Source organism: Babylonia areolata, chromosome 13, assembly GCF_041734735.1.
Source record: "Babylonia areolata isolate BAREFJ2019XMU chromosome 13, ASM4173473v1, whole genome shotgun sequence".
Taxonomy (NCBI): domain Eukaryota; kingdom Metazoa; phylum Mollusca; class Gastropoda; order Neogastropoda; family Buccinidae; genus Babylonia; species Babylonia areolata.
Window position 1 is genome coordinate 4,201,669 of NC_134888.1, and position 5,073 is coordinate 4,206,741.

The following is a 5,073-nucleotide window of genomic DNA, read 5'->3' on the forward strand; positions in this document are numbered from 1 at the left end:
TTCTAATTTCATCCAGTGTCACAGGCTTCCAGGTGTTGAATTGTGACCGTGGGGAAAGTTCTTCTCTTTGCTGTACCTGCTGGATATTTTTTGCAGCATAACGGTTTGTCTCTGTTTTCATGTGTTTTAGTATACTTTTATCAATGAAGAGACTGTAAAAATCAACTGGTTTGCAGTCCTCCCAAGGCGGCAATTTGAGGGGGCCCTGAAATCCTGGTGTCAAACCGAAGGCTGGGTTGAGTGGAAAATTGGCCAAATTTCTACTCCAGTCATACATATAATCTGGATCTATATGATCATCAAACACATTGTCCTGATCTATTTCCATCTCCTCGGGTTCTTCTCCATTAGTTGGAGGATCTGCCGCTGCAGCAGGCGCACATGTTGGTGTCAAGTTTCGCTGACCTGTCATTCCGCCTTCATCATCGTCAGTGTCCACCACTTCGTCATCGTTTTCGTCAGGAATATAGTCAGAATCAGAGTCCGAAATTTCGTCACCTGCATCGCCGAACATTCCAACAACAGCATCTTCATCATCAGACCCGGTTTCATGAATCAATTCGAGTGCTTGAGACATTCTTATGTTCCGCACGAACCGGTTTCGTCTTGGTGTCGCCATGTTGAAAACCAAATGGTGGTCAGCGTGAGGATGGTTCACTTCACAAAGAAAGAAAACTGCTATAGAACGAACGAACAATGGTCTAAGGGAAGGAACTCGCAAGAAAAGTGTCTGAGCTATCTGAAAATTGTGAGTTATCGCCCTTAAAGTAAGATCGGTAACGTTAAAAAAGGATCAAAACCTGTCGTAACAATGCGTCCAACAGGCTTTCAAGTGAGCGGAATAGCGTCAGAAACCGGCAGCCGACCAGATGTTGTTGAGTTAATGACAGAACTACATAATTTACTAACTTATATTACACAGGGATATACTTCTATAATTGTTTGTGTAATTCACATAGCCTTTCTTAAACAGTGGTAAGATAATCGATTCTGTCCAATATTCTGGATAAATAGCATTGTCAAACAACTTCACTAAAAATGTTATCATTGACTCACCTGATTTTTTGAAAAATTCACCAGTTAATCCATCAGGTTCAGCTATTTACTATTTTTCAACTTTCTAACTGCTAGTAACACTTCTCTATATGTTGGTCTATCTAAATCTTCAATTACCTCCTCTGTGTCACATTCAACTGAATCATCAGCTTTCTTTTCTAAAACATTTTTAAAATGATCAAACCACTGATCAATAGAAATACTGCCTTGTGGCTGAGGTGTTTCACATGATACTTTATTCATTGTTTCACAGAACATTTTTTGACATCTGATGGAATTCAATAACTCTCTCAAAAGTGACTGATTATACTCTTTCCTTTTCTTGTAGCCGTGTACCCGAGTGGTATATAAGGGGACGGCGGTACAAAAGAACTAACTGAATGATTGACTGACTGTATTAAAGGACAGACAAGGATATCTTTATTAGTTTCTGAGATACATGCATTTGAGTCTCGTGATGATCACAAACGTACTTCTGAGAAAATGGGGCAAACGAGTTCGCTGTTTCCCACTCTTGATCACCAATTCCCAACAGGAAAACATCAAAATAAAGTACTAATACTTTATATTTCTTTATAATACTTGGAAATTTAATAGAAAAAGAATCATAGAATCTGAATAATCAAAAAACTCAAATTTGATATTTTCACCCCTTGTCACTTTCACAGCGTGTTACGTGAAATTTACTCCAGCGACTTATCCATGATTTTCGCGTGCGGCGTCACATATAGAGGCCAGTCACAAAAGGGTTTTTCTATTGTTTTACCCTCACATCTTTGTCTAAAGTACTATTATATTTACTAAAAAGTATCTGCATCTTTCATCTTGTTAATCTATGATTTTCGATTTATGTTCGTACCTTGTTATGTACTACCCCCCTCCCCTCCCCCCCTTCCAATATTCCTTGTGAAACCAGTACACTTGGTAATAAAGACAATTTCTATTCTATTTTATTCTATTCTAAAATGACCACATAATATAATGTCAATGTCATCTAATGCAAGAACTTCCAATTGTTCACCTGCTTTTGTTTTGGTTTTTGGTGTCTTTTTTATGTAAATAACTTGCTTGAAAACCTTAGAAAAGATGATAATAACTATTTGAAGAGACATTCACAAGATATAGTTTAGAATTCTTTTTGGTAAAAAGTTACTGGACATGAGCACTGCAATGGGATTTTGCATTTTAAATGGTTTATGTAATGGCGACCAGAATGGTCGTTTCACATATAAGTCTGACCAAGGAAGCAGTGTGAATGTCTACTATCTAGCCTCTGTAACTTTTTTGTTTTTTGAATTAGTTTATGATATTTTGACTCTTGGTGTATTTGACAGACTTGACCTGTTGACCTGTTGCCTGAATATGCCCAAACCCATATTAACTCACTCCATGCCAAGAGTTTTTGCCCTTGTGAATCCCTGAAAACCCAGGGTTTGTATAGGATGGGGAAAAAATTCTCAAAAAAACAAACACCCACAGAATTGAAATTTAGTATGTGTATTCAGTAAATGTTGTTCCATATTTGTGCAGAAAAATAAATTATTTACTCACCATCTTGTTGTTGATCACGGTATTCATTTTTTGTGTATTTTGTAGCATTTTTGCACCCATCAGAAAGGTATACCAAGTGTCCTTGAACAGCTTACAAATGTTCCACATCACATCCTAACACTATCTGAGGAACTGAAGACCTACTACATGCAATGAAGTATGAACAGATGGTGGAGAAAGTTGAAAATCACGCACACAAAAGAAAATATTGTCTCTACATAAAAAAAGGGAGTTCACTGCACACAACAACCTGATGTATTATCACTGACAATAGTCTTGTCTGTAGTGAAAAAGCTCATGGCAGGTGATGTTGAGTCCTGGGCACAGCTTCACACACAGTGGAACTCCACATTTTGGACACCAGTTGGCAGTTTGGTGTTTTGGTGTGTTGTAGCGCTTGAACAGGTCTTCACAGACCTTGCACTTGCAGTAGCTGGTCACTCATATCCACTCCAGCCATATTGGTGATGTAGTCTTGTACTGCAGCTGGCTTCTGTCTTTCAGGACGGTGTTGTGTTGTCACACTGATCATGGTAGTTGGCAGCATGACTGTTGTCAGCACATGAACTGGTGTCTTGTCCTGCCACTTCAGCACAGCAAGATGCCCTGCAACCATACACATACACAAATGATCATGCAGGTCTGACTCTTTCTTCTTATTGTTGTTTAAATTATTTGTTTGCTTATTCCCTTGTTTATTCTAAATATTTATGTGAATGGAAGCCTAATGTGGTACGTTTTTTTTACATGTAGTCAAAGAAAACCACTTTAGATTTTTTTTTTTTTTTTTACAATATTACAAACAATAATGACAGTATCATCAGTATTAGTACTATTACTGTCATTTCTACAGCACCTTGTTCTACAAATGAACAAGTAAAACAGAAAATAAGTAAACATATGCATGCAATCACACACACACACACACACACAAATTATATATATATATATATATATATATATATATGTATATATATATATATATATATATATAATATATATAATACATACACACTCACCATTTTCAGTCCAATCACTGGCAAAAACACCAGCAAAGTCGTCCGTTTCCTCAGTGATTTCGTTGTCAGTGTCGGTCAGCTGGCACATGGTCAGGACTCACTTTCCTCTCCACTGTCAACACCCTCTTCAGCAGCCGAATCTATTTCTAGTTCATCGGGATATGGTCCAAAATCACTGTCCAACGAACCAACATTATCTCCTTCAACATCGGAGCCTTCAGTTTGGATCATTTCCAAAGTAGCTTCAACGCTGTGTTGCGTTTGACCTCTCCTACCGTGTCAAACACTTCGACGTGACGCCATCTTGTCAAACAACTTGCAGAGCTGACCGAGAGTATGCTTTGTTGTCGTCTGCGAATGAGCGTGTCACTGCACACACGCTGTGTGTGTGAATGAAAAGTTGGCCGGAGATAACTTAAGAATCAGTTCTGCTTCTGAGTTTCGTATCCGACACGTCACTCCAACAGCGCGACTTTTCAAAATCCAAATCCGCATATGTGGACAATGGCATCATGGGAGAGACAGAGACAGACGTGTTGTACCCACATGGAGCTCAGTGTGACATGGTGGCAATATGCCCGATCAGGAAGCATACGTATGACGGTATGTCCACTTCTTCGAGTCTGATGTGGACCAGGAGGATTTTTATAACCCCCCCCCCCCCCCCAATCCACCTGTCACTGCCCCAAAACTAGACTTCGAGTGGTAACCCGGGTGCTAGTCTTTTAGGTGAAACTATACACGAATTGAAGTCTCAGTTGTGTGCAGCATGGACTTTGTGTGTGTGTATGTGTGTGTGTGGGGGGGGGGGGGGGGTGGGGGGGGGCACAGCTGCATACAAGACCGTCAGTGGAGCACTGTTTTCTCTTTTTTCTGTTACAACAAAGCAACAACAAAAACAAAAGCTAACAACAACAAACAACATGCAATTTACTTTATTGCTCACATTTCCTTGAAATTTGATTTTATACAGGTCTCAAAACTGAATGCCTACGCTACCTAGGAATACACTTCGACAGGATGCTGACCTTCAGAAAACATATGGAAAATACTGTTCTCAAATGCAAAAAGGGCCTTTCAGTCTTAAAAGTAATGGCAACCAAAGGTATTGAACAACGCCACCTCTTCCTGCTATACCAATCACTCGTCCTCAGTGTGATCGACTACGGACTTGGGCTAACAACACCGTCTCAAAGCAACCTCCTAAAATTAGAAAGAGTTCAAAATGAAGCTATGAGGCTGATCCTTGGAACAACAAAAGCCACGCCCACAGAAACTATGCGATACCTGCTTGACCTTCCTTCAGTGCAGGCCAGAAACAAGTTAGAACAGGTCAAGACCTACTTCAAAGCATTAGAAAACCCTCAAAACCCATTGCATGACGCAGTCAAAGAACCAAAAGGCAGCCGTCTAGGACTAGGAAGATCATGGATGGGGCAAGCAGAAG